This window comes from Nicotiana sylvestris, chromosome 11 (genome assembly GCF_000393655.2).
Source record: "Nicotiana sylvestris chromosome 11, ASM39365v2, whole genome shotgun sequence".
NCBI classification, from domain to species: domain Eukaryota; kingdom Viridiplantae; phylum Streptophyta; class Magnoliopsida; order Solanales; family Solanaceae; genus Nicotiana; species Nicotiana sylvestris.
In genome coordinates, this window is record NC_091067.1 from 119,843,061 (window position 1) to 119,857,508 (window position 14,448).

The window sequence follows — 14,448 nt, forward strand, 5'->3', positions numbered from 1 at the left end:
CCATGCCCATGCAGACTGATAGAGGAGAACAAATGATTTGGAATTGGGAAGCTTCTGAGAAATGGAGACTGAAATCTACTTAAGCCATATGTCCGTTGAACTTCTGCATGAAAGGCAAGAATGTTAGACGACTACTTAATTACCTGGTAATACAATACAATATAGATCATCGAATGCATGCACGAAGTAGATATTAGTGAAAATTAAATGCAAAGGTGGGTCAAAATTTAAACCGGGCAACCCTCCTGAAACTGGGTTCCCTAAATTCAGTGGTTAATGAGATTTGTAAATCGATTGTTTCTATTTGGAGAAGAATCAAAAGAATTGCTAATAGCATACAAACCAATCCAAGTAAAGTATAAATGAACAACTCATCTGATCTTTATGTCTCGAGTAGTATTTGGCACATACAAAGTACTAGTATAATTTCTCGAGTAGTATTTGGCACATACAAAGTACTAGTATAATTTTGCGACGAATACCAGTTGAAGTGATATTGGAGGCGCATATAAAAGGGAGATGAGACTCCAACAACTTGTCACGTCGAATTACAATCCTCCATCCTTGTGTAGTTTATGTTTCTTGCGTTCTACTCTTTTTTTTTTTCAAACTTGTAACTATCTGTTTCTATAATTCCAGTTTTAATTGACTAACTTACTGTAATAGTTGATACAATTCATCCCTTCGCGAAAATCTTATTGCTTAGATGTTTACTACAGTCGCCGGGGCTATCTCGCAAAAATATTATATCCAGAAATTCTGCATCTAATCTTTCTTGGAGGATGAACCAAGGGCAGGTAATGTAAGATGTTCTAGTTGATATGTGGGTCAAATATTTTCGCATATCCAATTAGTTGTCGTTTGCTCCTTTTGTTTGTGTTTTCCCTTTCATGGAATTTTTCTTTTTAAATGTTTACAAATTCTCTTAACGAATTTGTTGTTGATTCTTATTTTGGGGAAGAGTCTACAAATGAAAAAGAAAGATCATTTTTCTAATTTTGTCTAAAGTCAAAGTGTTATTTAACTTGACTAGTCTCTTTCCACGTGCATTGCATAATTTTTAACATGCACGCATATTTTAAAAGTATTTGATTTTGTTGTAAATTAAGCAAAATCCAGCATTGTAATATAACCTTAAGAACCTTGATAAAGAAAGTCAAACGGCATACTCTTCCACCAATTCTATCTCCGTTCTTCTGGTCATTATACTATCAATAAAACTTTGGTGTATTTCCCTTTGAAATAGGGAGAAATTCAAAAAAGCAACATTTACAGGTGGTCATTCAAAAATAGCCACAGTTTCAAAAATAATCAAAATTTAGTCACTTTTCATGTAAAGATAAATCTGAACGAAAATACTGTTCAAAATCCGGAAAAATACTCCAGCATAATATACTGGAGTTCCAGTATATATACTGGTCCAGCATAATATACTGGAGTTTGGAACACCGATGCTCCAGTCTCCAGTATATTATACTGGAGCCAGCAAAGTATACCGGTCCAGCATAATATGCTGGAAGTTCATACACAGGTGCACGAACTCCAGTATATTATGCTGGACCAGTCTTTGTTGCAGCAAAATAGTGGCTATTTTTCAATGACTTGGCAAACGCTGGCTATTTTTGAATGACCAGTCTGAAAACTGGCTAGACCGTGCTATGTGGCCTTTGAAATATGATTGCTCCGGTAGACGATACAGGAATCAACACTCTTAGATTAGCTTTATTTCTCTATCTCCTTCAGCTATTACAATATTCATTCCGTCTTGATATAATTGTCTTTTCAAGGTTAATTATTTTTAGCTGAAATATTCAAGCCTCGATTTTTCCACTTTAATGTACATGGCATGCACAAAATCTTCAATTTCAATATATACACCTATAAGTAATATTTATGCACCGATAAGTATTAAGAGTTCAATTTGATCGGTATTTATGAAATATTGAGTTGCATGATGAGTCCTTTATCTACTAAATGAAAATTAGGAAATCAAGATAAAATTAAGCAAAAAGTCCGAATGTGCTCATGTACTATTCAAATTTTCTCTCTCTCTTATACTTTTTAATAAGATTTTAGAGCTTGATATTTTTCTCCGATGATTATGGTCCTTTTTTCACATTAAGTTTATAAATGGAACTTAGATAAACGCAACTTAAATTAAACAAGGAAATATTTACAAGATGCGGAAAGAAATTAATATGTCTTAAATAAAGAGAAAGGAGTAGGAAGAGTTGATACATTCATCACATGACAGACTTTATTGTTAGCCTCTAGTTTCTAGATCTAGTAAAAATATTACCACAATTTATAGGAGGCATATTGTCAATAATGTAACTTCAAGAATGCAACAAAGAAAAAGTATGCAATAGAATGACGACTCACAATTTAATCTTTCTCAACATATACAGGATTTTGTCGGAAAGAGCAAGAAGTTGGAATAGGCCCTCAATCACTGCAATTTGTTTGGCATAGTGCAATTGGACTCAAAATTTAAAAAAGGAGCAATGTACAAAAGTGATTCTATCATAAGGACCGCAAAACTATAAGAATATAAAACATAAATATTTCGTAACAAATGTACCCATTTTCTTGATAACGAACAAACAAAAATATTAATCACTCTTGAATATATAGGACTATACTATATATATATCTAAAATATTGTGATAAAACATGATTCTTGGTAGTTCTTATTCACCTGGTTTAAAATTTAAATACTTCTTATAGGTAAAATTGTGATGTTGTAATGGAAAGTCAAATTCTTTTATCTATACTCTGTATGCTAATTGTGTGTGCTCTGTGTTAGGACCCGGTGGCACTAAACACTACTGCACAGCGGAAAAATAAATGATCAACGAAACCAAAAATAAATGACACAATATTTAACGTGGTTCACCTAAAACGTTTAGGCTACGTCCACAAATCCGACACCAACTTCCACTAAAACATTTAGCAGGCATACAAAGAGAGACTTCCCCAATAATTTGGAGGTACAACAATTCCTGAGCTCTACCCAAAATAGTGGCGCACACAAAAGTGTTTCCCGAAAAATACCCGACTAGTATTTCTACTCACTATTTTGTCACTCCCCTGTTAGGAAACATTCCTAAAGGAACTATATCTCTCTCCCTCTCAAACTCTTTCTTCTTGAGTTTTGATATATTTTTTTGGTGTGTTATACAATGAAATGGAAGGGGGTATTTATAGTTTTGAGATAGGGACCAAAAGTGCAAATCTCACCTACCAAGAAGGATCAATTTGCAATATTCCCATCTCACCTACCACTCATTGCATCATTGCTTATCTCACTAAGGAGAGTTGCATCATTGCTTACCTCTCCCATACATCACCATAATTGTTGGAAAAACTAACAATTCTCCCCCTTCCAACTATATGGTGGATCCACTATCCCTGCAGCTTCTCTACAGAACTCAAACTTCCCTTTCGGTAAAGTCTTGGTCAACATGTCCGATCCATTTTCGTCTGTATGGATCTTTTCAAGCCGCAACATCCTCTTCTCCAACACATCCCTGATCCAATTATATCTCACATCAATATGTTTGGATCTGGAATGGAATGAGGCATTCTTCGCAAGGTGGATAGCACTTTGACTATCACAAAATAACTGATAACCGTCTTGCGAAAATCCAAGTTCAGTTAAGAACTTCTTCATCCATATCAATTCTTTGCAAGCCTCCGTTGCTGCGATGAATTCAGCTTCAGTAGTTGATAATGCAACACATTTTTGCAACTTTGATTGCCATGACACAGCTCCCCCTGAAAAGTTAATCAAGTATCCTGAAGTTGATTTTCTAGAATCAACATCTCCGGCCATATCTGCATCAGTATAGCCAACCAACACAGGGTTGTCTTCTCCAAAACATAAGCATAGTTTGGAGGTTCCTCGAAGATACCTGAGAATCCACTTAACAGCATCCCAATGTTCCTTTCCTGGATTAGAAAGAAATCTACTTACCACTCCTACAGCGTGAGCGATATCTGGCCGTGTACAAACCATGGCATACATCAAACTTCCTACTGCTGAAGCATATGGAATCCGCTCCATCTTTCTTCTCTCATCATCTGTTGACGGGCTTTGCTTGGTGCTCAATCTAAAGTGGTTAGCAAGAGGACAGCTAACTGCTTTAGTTTTCTCCATGTTGAACCGTTGAAGTACCTTCTCGATGTACTTCTCCTGAGACAACCATAACTTCTTGGCTTCTCGGTCTCGCATAATCCTCATCCCAAGGATCTGTTTTGCTGGCCCCAAGTCTTTCATGGCGAAGAACTTGCTTAGCTGTTCTTTTAAGCTATTAATTCTGGAAACATTCCGGCCAACAATCAACATATCATCCACATAGAGCAATAGGATGATGAAATCATCGTCAGAAAACTTCTGAGCGAACACACAATGGTCTGAAGTTGTCTTCTTGTAGCCGTGTTGCCCCATCACCGACTCGAACTTCTTGTACCACTGCCTTGGTGCCTGTTTTAAGCCATAGAGGCTTTTCCTCAATCTACAAACGCAGTCCTCTTTCCCCTTTTGCTGGAAACCGTCTGGTTGCTCCATGTATATCTCCTCTTCCAAATCACCATGTAGGAAGGCGGTTTTTACATCCATCTGCTCAACCTCCAGGTTGAGGCTTGCTGCTAATCCCAGCACCGTGCGTATTGAGGTCATTTTCACAACTGGTGAGAATATTTCATCAAAGTCAATGCCTTTCCTTTGATTGAAACCTTTGACGACCAATCTTGCTTTGAATCTCGGAAGGGAATTGTGTTCATCATGCTTCATCTTGAACACCCACTTATTCTTCAAAGCTCTCTTGCCTTTCGGCAACTTCACCAGCTCAAACGTCTTGTTCTCATGCAAGGATTTCATCTCGTCTTGCATGGCTTCTATCCACTTCTCCTTATGTTCATCATCAATAGCTTCTTCAAAGCTGTCGGGTTCTCCCCCGTCAGTGAGTAACACATACTCATGTGGAGAATATCTGGTAGACTGTTGCACAACTCTTCCAGATCTTGTGTGATAAGGAGGGTTATTGAGGATTGGTGGTTGAGGTTGATCCTCCTCGTCTGCATCATCATCACCATTGTCCTCGTTACCTTCAGTATCTGCTGGTTCATCTTCATTAGGAAGATCAGGGGCTTCAGGTTGATTATCCTGAACATCATCTCCAACTTGTCTCGGCACCACTGTTGGAGGCAACTCAAACTCAGCAGAATCATCAGTGGACTTCTCTACTTTGTCAATGTCTTCAATTGTTTGGTCCTCAACGAACACGACATCTCGACTCCTGACGAGCTTCTTCTGCACCGGATCATAGAACTTATAGCCAAGCATGTCTTGACCATAGCCGATGAATACACACTCCCTTGTCTTGACATCAAGTTTGCTCCTTTCATCTTTCGGAACATGGACATAGGCTTTGCAGCCAAATACCCGTAATTGATCATAAGAGATATCTCTTCCTGACCAAATCTTTTCTGGAGCCTCGTACTGAAGAGGGACACAGGGTGAATGGTTCAGCACATAGGCTGCTGTAACTAGAGCTTCACCCCAGAAAGCCTTTGGTAACTTTGAATGAGAGAGTAAACATCTGGTTCTCTCGATCAAAGTTCTGTTCATCCTCTCAGCCAAGCCATTCAACTGGGGAGTTTTAGGAGGTGTGAACTGATGTCGAATACCATGCTCTTTACAGTAAGCATCAAATTGACCCTGGTATTCACCGCCATTGTCTGTCCGGATGCACTTCAACTTCTTACCAGTCTCTCTTTCCACCAAGGTCAGAAACTGTTTGAAAACTTGAAACACTTGATCCTTGGTCTTCAGCGTGTATACCCATGTCTTTCGTGAATGATCATCAATAAAGGTCACGAAATATCGGGCACCACCGAGGGACTTCTTGAAAGGTCCACATACATCTGAGTGTACCAGATCCAACACATTTTGCCTTCTGGAAGGAGGGAATCTTTTGAACGAAACTCTGTTTTGTTTCCCAGCTAAACAGTCAGCACACTTCTTCAACTGGATCTGGTTTAGACCTGGTAAGGCGTTCTTCTTTACCAAACGCGCCATTGACTTCTCACTCATGTGGCCAAGACGTCTATGCCACAACTTGATATTGCTATCATTCTCCGCAACATTTATAACTTGTTGGGAGATGCTCGCCTGGGTCACGTACAACTTTGACTGCTTCGTGCCCCGCGCCACCACCAATGAGCCCTTCGTGAGCTTCCATTGGCCATTATGGAAGGTATTGCAGTAACCTTCCTCATCGAGCTTGTCTACGGAGATCAGATTCAGGCGCATATCTGGAACATGCCTGACATCTCTTAAAAGTAGCTTCATCCCATTCATGGTCTCTAGGCAAACATCACCTTTGCCTACAACTGTTGAGAAATTGGCATTTCCCATCTTTACACGACCAAAGTCTCCAGGTGTGTAAGATGAGAAGAGTTCTCTCCGTGGCGTCGCATGAATGGTAGCCCCACTATCAATCACCCAGGTCATCTCTTGGGTTGTCAGATTGATAATGTCGTCATCGTAGACAACGTTGAACTCACCAAAGGAGTTCGTTTCATCATCACTGCTTTCTTCGGGCTTCACCTTTTTGCCTTTGTTCTTCTTCTGGTCATTCTGGAACTGTCGGCAAAATCTTTTGATATGCCCCTTCTTTTTGCAGTAATGGCACTCAACATTTGCAAATTTGTTGGATTTACCTCTGCTCTTATCTCTGTTACTCTGGCTCTTATTTTGACTTCTCCCCCTGGTCGTAACAGCCAACACCTCTGACTGTGAAGAAGATGTTCCTTGTGATCGGCGTCTCATTTCTTCATTCAGAATGCCACTCTTGACTGTCTCCATGTTTACCACACCGTTGGGTGCAGAATTGGTGATTGAAACCTTCAAGGTTTCCCATGACTCTGGGAGTGTTGCCAGCACCATAAGAGCAAGTACCTCGTCATCGAACTTTATGCCCATTCCCGACAACTGGTCGACAATCCCTTGTATTTCATTAAGGTGATCTGCCACAGTTGTCCCTTCTACATATTTTACTTGCATTAATTTTGTCAAGTAAAATAATTTGTTGTTACCTGTTTTAGAGGCATACAACTCTTCGAGCTTGTCCCATAACGACCTTGCATGTGTCACACCAGAAATGTGGTTGTACACATTGTCTTCAACAAATTGCCGTATGTAGCCGCACACTTGGTTGTGCTCAAATTCCCAGTCCTCGTCTGACTTATCTTCAGGTTTCTGAGAACTGAACACCGGCAGGTGCATCTTTGTCACGAACAGGAGATCCTTCATCTTGTTTCTCCATAAGTGATAATTTGTGCCATTCAGGTTGACCATCTTGCTTGTCCTCGCCTCCATTTAGATCAGAATTTGACAGACTTCTGCAATCTAAAAAAATTCCGACGGTGAATAGTAACCGTGGATATGAATAGTACTCGTACGTATGAATAGTACCGTACGTATGAATAGTACTCTAACCAAAGCTCTGATGCCACTTGTTAGGACCCGGTGGCACTAAACACTACTGCACAGCGGAAAAATAAATGATCAACGAAACCAAAAATAAATGACACAATATTTAACGTGGTTCACCTAAAACGTTTAGGCTACGTCCACAAATCCGACACCAACTTCCACTAAAACATTTAGCAGGCATACAAAGAGAGACTTCCCCAATAATTTGGAGGTACAACAATTCCTGAGCTCTACCCAAAATAGTGGCGCACACAAAAGTGTTTCCCGAAAAATACCCGACTAGTATTTCTACTCACTATTTTGTCACTCCCCTGTTAGGAAACATTCCTAAAGGAACTATATCTCTCTCCCTCTCAAACTCTTTCTTCTTGAGTTTTGATATATTTTTTTGGTGTGTTATACAATGAAATGGAAGGGGGTATTTATAGTTTTGAGATAGGGACCAAAAGTGCAAATCTCACCTACCAAGAAGGATCAATTTGCAATATTCCCATCTCACCTACCACTCATTGCATCATTGCTTATCTCACTAAGGAGAGTTGCATCATTGCTTACCTCTCCCATACATCACCATAATTGTTGGAAAAACTAACACTCTGTTGTTTTTGTTTTATTCTTGAGGATTTTGGCCTAATATGCTTTGTGTTTGGCAATAGATTAACGGGACAGTTAAGCAAGTCTACAGGCAAATAAAATTCAGATTTTTATTTAGTTCTTTCTAGTACACTATAATGGTCATTAGTGATATCTCAAGCAGTATTATGGGCTCTTCAAGTATTCCTGGAAAATTTTGTTAGAAGTCTATTAAGAATTTGTATGAACACAACAAGCTATGGCTCTTCCTCCGAATTTTAGCCTAATCTACTATATATGTTTGGCAATAGATTAAGGGGATTGTCTGTAGGCAAGGAAAAATTAGTTCTTGTTAGTAATTTCTCAAGTAGTATTCTAGGTTCTTCAAATACACTTAGTTTCTCTAGAAAATTTTCTTTAAAGTCAATTAAGAATATTGTCTCATATGGACTTTTGATATGAAAATAATATATCAAAAATTGCTCTATGGCATTGATGATGTGCAATTTCAGATTATGAATCACTTTGTAGAAACATTGACAAATTACTGTTGGGATTTTAAGTATATGATATGCTTAAAATAGGGTGAATGGGAAATGGAGGGAAATGAAAATTTTAAGTGTCTCTCCTTGGCAAAGGGACATTATCCCATATTGGAAGAGGAAGAGGTTTTTTATGAGTATATAAGCAATTGATCTTCTTCTAGCTCTTAAAGAATTGAGAAGAAGGCAAGCCTCATGCCGTCGTCGCTCAGCTTCGGCTTCGGCTTCACCAAATTTATTTGTTAATAGTAAAATATTAACATAAATGTTATTAAATATTTGTTTTAATAACAGAATATTAATATTAAAATAAATATTAATATTAAATCCAATCCGTTTTTCAGTTGTGTAACTGAAAATTAAACTATCCTCTTCAATTTTTTCTCTTTATTTTCCCTCTTTATTGTTGAGTAAATAGCCATTTATGTTATGGCATTTATGATGTGACCGTTTTGCATAAATAGGCATTCTGAAGAGTTGCACCTCTTCAGATTTCAGCCCAACTTTGGCTATAAATACAAGACTATTCTGCTCAAAATTTTCATACGATTTTTTGAGTTTTTCCTACTTCTGCATACTTTTAACATCAAACAAAGCAACAGTAAGTGTGATTTGCTACCGAACTTTGTGTTCGCTGAAACACTGTTGTGGTTTTGTACTCTATTGGAGATTAAAATCTACGTGATTTTAATGTTTGTGTCATTCTTTTACAGAAATGACTAATGATAATGTGAACCAAGCTGTTCCAATGGTGACTGCTAATACCTCAACGAGCCGAACAACGCCGCCAGCATTAGCACCGGCGGAGAAACCCGGAAAATTTTTGGGATTGATTTCAAGCGCTGACAGCAAAAGATGTTCTTCTACTTGACTACACTAAGTATCCAGAAGTTCGTCAAGGAAGATGTTCCTGTGCTGTCCGATGAAATTCCAGAGACTGAACGCTTTCTCGTGATTGAGGCGTGGAAGCATTCAGATTTTTTGTGCAAGAATTATATTCTAAGCGGGCTGGAGGATGCTTTGTATAATGTCTACAGTGGCGTGGAAACGTCAAAAGAACTGTGGATTGCGCTTGAAAAGAAATAAAAAACTGAAGATGTCAGGTTGAAGAAGTTCGTTGTTGCAAAGTTTTTGGACTACAAAATGGTAGATAACAAGTCTGTTATTACCCAAGTCCAGGAATTGCAAGTGATTATTCACGATCTCCTTGTTAAAGGTATAAGTAGAATTAATACTAGTGTTGGTAGTATTAATTTTATTATGTTTACTAACAGAATTTTCATTGAAGGTCTTGTCATCAATGAAGCATTCCAAGTAGCAGCGATGATTGAGAAGTTGCCTCCGTTGTGGAAAGACTTCAAAAATTATTTGAAACACAAACGCAAGGAGATGTCCATTAAAGATCTCATTGTTCGGTTGAGAATCGAAGAGGACAATAAAGCTGCTGACAAGAGAGGCTGTGGAAACTCAACAATAATGGGCGCAAATATTGTTGAAGAGAACAAAAAGAGGAAGAAGGCTTCTGGGTCGAAATACAACCCAAGCAAGAAGTGGTTTAGTGGAAATTGCTATAACTGTGGAAAAGCCGGACATAAATATACGGAGTGTCGTGCTCCAAAGAAAGACAAGAAGAAGGGTCAAGCAAACATGGTTGAAAAACATGATAATGTTGATGACTTGTGTCTCATGCTTTCCGAATGCAACTTGGTCGGCAATCCTAAAGAGTGGTGGATTGATTCTGGAGCCACTTGCCATGTTTGTGCTGTTAGAGAAGCTTTTTCTACTTATGCTCCTGTTGGACCCGATGAGACACTTTCTATGGGAAATGCTGTAAAGGCCATGATTGAAGGATGTAGGAAGATATTTCTCAAAATGACTTCCGGCAAAGTGGTGACTTTGAACAGCGTCCTTCATGTTCCCGAGATTAGGAATAATTTAGTCTCTACTGGAATTCTTGTTAAGAATGGTTTTAAATGTGTATTTGTATCCGATAAGGTTGTAATAAGTAAGAACGAGATGTTTGTAGGAAAAGGTTACCTCACCGAGGGCCTTTTCAAGCTGAATGTAATGGTTGTTGAAAATAATAATAAAATTTCAGCTTCGTCTTACTTACTTGAGTCAAATGAATTATGGCATATACGTTTGGGTCATGTCAATTATAAAACCTTGCGGAAAATGATTAATTTGAAAGTATTGCCTAAGTTTGAATGTGGCAAATCAAAATGTCAAGTATGTGTGGAATCTAAGTATGTTAAACATCCTTATAAGTCAGTTGAAAGGAATTCAAATCCTTTAGATTTAATTCACACATATATTTGTGACATGAAGTCAATACCATATCGCGGTGGAAAGAAGTATTTCATAACTTTTATTGACGATAGTACTCGATATTTCTATGTTTACTTACTTAATAGTAAAGATGAAGCAATAGACGTATTCAACCAATACAAAAATGAAGTTGAAACGCAACTTAACAAGAAAATCAAAATATAAGAAGTGATAGGGGGTGGTGAATATGAATCTCCTTTTGAACAAATATGTTTAGAATATGGAATTATTCATCAAACAACGGCCCCTTACACGCCCCAATCGAATGGGATTGCAGAAAGAAAGAATCGCTCATTAAAGGAGATGATGAACGCATTATTGATAAGTTCTGGTTTGCCATAGAACTTGTGGGGGGAAGCCGTTCTTACGGCTAGCCGAATACTAAATCGAGTACTCCATAGCAAAACACAATCCATTCTATATGAAAAATGGAAAGGAAGGAAGCCCAACTTGAATTATTTTAAAGTGTGAGGGTGTTTGGCAAAAGTACAAGTTCCTAAACCCAAAAGGATAAAAATAAGACCTAAAACTGTTGATTGTGTTTTCATTGGATATGCGACTAATAGTAAAGCATATCGATTTCTGGTTCATAAATCAGAAAATCTCGACATTCATAATAATACTATTATAGAATCAAATAATGTTGAGTTCTTTGAAAATATATATTCATATAAAAAGGAATGTGAGTCGATTGGTGAAGGATCTAAACGACCTCGAGAAGAAACAAAAGAAAGTACACTTAATTAGGAGGATCCAATATGTAGTAAACATCAAAGAACGTCTACTTCATTTGGACCAGATTTTGTGACTTTCTTATTGGAAGATGAGCCTCAAACATTTAAAGAAGTTATGTCTTGTTCGGAATCATTGTTTTGGAAAGAGGCAGTCAATAGTGAAATAGAATCCATACTGAACAACCATACATGGAAATTGGTTGATCTTCCTCTTGAAAATAAACCGTTGGGGTTCTAAATGGATCTTTAAGAGGAAAGTGAAAGATGATGGCACTATTGACAAATTTAAGGCAAGACTTGTGGTCAAAAGGTATAGACAACAAGAAGGTCTTGACTATTTCGATACATACTCTCCAGTTACAAGAATTGCGTCCATACGAACGTTAGTAGCGTTAACTGCAGTTTATGGTCTTGAAATTCATCAAATGGATGTTAAAACAGCCTTCTTAAATGGAGAATTGGAGGAAGAAATTTACATGGAACAACCTGAAGGGTTTGTGGTTCCAGGTAAAGAAAAGAAGGTATGTACACTTGTTAAGTCCCTTTACGGACTAAAACAAGAACCCAAACAATGGCATGCGAAATTTGACCAAACAATGTTGTCAAATGGTTTTAAAATAAATGAATGTGATAAATGTATGTACATTAAAATGTTTCAAATCACATAGTCATTATTTGCTTATATGTGGATGATATGTTGATAATGAGTAATGACATTGCCAACATAAATGCGACTAAGCGCATGCTAACTGGCAAGTTTGATATGAAAGACTTGGGAGTTGCTGATTTAATTCTGGGAATTAAGATCCATAAGACTTCTCAAGGTTTGGCATTGTCACAATCTCATTATATTAAGACAATACTTGAAAAATTCAAGCACTTGGGCTTTAAAGTTACAAATGCTCCAATTGACGTGAATCTTTCATTAGCAAAGAACAAAGGCCAAAGCATATCACAATTGGATTATGCTTGTGTGTTGGGTTGCTTAGTGTACATCATGAATTGTACACGACCAGATATAACTTGTGCTATAAGTAAATTGAGTCGATATACGAGCAATCCAGGTCAATCTCATTGGATGGCCATGAAACAAGTTTTGGGGTATTTAGTACATACCCAGGACTTTGCTTTGCACTACAGTAAATATCTTGCGGTCATTGAGGGATACTATGATGCAAATTGGATCACCGGATCACCTGATTTCCAAGTCCACAAGTGGATATGCATTCACTATTGGTGGAGGAGCGGTATCTTGGAAGTCATCCAAACAAACTTGTATTGCCCGCTCTACAATGGAGGCTGAATTCATAGCCTTAGATAAAGCCGGTGAAGAAGCTGAATGGCTCCAAAATTTCTTGAAAGATATTCCACTTTGGCCCAAACCGTTGGCACCAATATGCATACATTGTGATAGTCAAGCGGCAATTGGAAGGGCTGGGAGCGTTATGTATAACGGTAAATCTCGTAATATACGACAAAGACATAAAACCGTTAGGCAATTACTCTTTAGAGGAATTCTCACGATTGATTATGTAAAGTCAAGTGATAATATATCAGATCCACTTACAAAAGGCCTAACTAGATTGGTAGTTGAGAAATCATCAAGGGGAATGGGACTGTGGCCGAGAACAAGTCATAGTGGCGGTAACTCTACCTAGAAGACTGGAGATCCCAAGATCTAGGTTCAAAGAAATCAAACAAAGTCACTAATGACGGTTCAATATTGCCAACTAAACTTTTGGTCCATTCTCGTGATGAGACAATGTTCAGTACCAAGGATAAAGCATTAAGGCTTTTTAATGATTTCTACATTTGATAGGAAGTATATCAAATAATGTATCTACGGGATGACACGTTTAGGAATCACCTATGTAAGTGTGAAGTGTTAGCCGCTTCAAGGAGAACTTTGTAAGGCCAGTTCTCTAAGCACTTATGAAACCAGGCGGTTTTCATGGCTGAAACGAACACAACAATGAGAACCAAAGACAATTAAGGGTTGGTTGTGTGACTTATGGTTGTCTAGGTATACACCAAAGTTCGACGGTTCAAAGATATCAAATCTACCGATTGACCGAGTATATCCGATATAAGTTCACTACGGAAAGTTCAAAGGGAAACCTATTTATCCAGATGCAATTAATCCTTGATTGCGAATCACACAGTTTTTCATGCATATTTCCGTGATATAGCCATTCCCTATTCATGTGGGGGATTGTTGGGATTTTAAGTATATGGTATGCTTAAAATATGGTGAAACACTGTGAATTCAGTGAGCTCGGATTAAAATTCTGTTTCTGTTTTTCATTTTTGTTTATGTTCATTTATATTTTCCAGAATTATTTTACAAATACAGTTTAGTAACAATTACAACCATAATCTAGAAAAAGACATGCCACAAAGAAACATAAAAATCTAAGGGCATAAATTTAAAACTCAATTAAACTCTAACCAGGCTAGAAAAACTCAAACTAAATTAAGGTGCAATCATCTCCAATTTATAAGCATTTTGGAGACAACACCCGCAAATCATTGGACAAAGCAGCATAAGAAGTTTGTACATATATGAACGTTTTTTTTTTTTTGTGCAAATAAAAGTGAACTTACAATCAACTTCAACAGAGATATATATGCTAACAACCTGACAAATAAATGAAGGACATAGTAGCAACGCGGAAGATACAAGTGAGACAAACTATGAAAACAAATAAGTATAAAAAGAAGATGAGAGTTTGGTGAAGGAAAGATAAGAGGCAAACCTGCGTTATCAAAG

The 14,448-nt window shown here is 37.7% G+C and overlaps 1 long non-coding RNA gene across 1 annotated transcript; it reads right to left on the reverse strand.

Moving 5' to 3' along the window:
* Positions 1-36: 36 nt before the first annotated feature.
* Positions 37-3,169, reverse strand: LOC104210657 (uncharacterized). The gene is made up of 2 exons (XR_706940.2): positions 2,383-3,169; positions 37-103 (listed from the first exon to the last, which is right to left on the reverse strand). It is a non-coding gene; the product is annotated as an uncharacterized lncRNA (long non-coding RNA).
* Between the last annotated feature and the right edge of the window lie 11,279 nt (positions 3,170-14,448).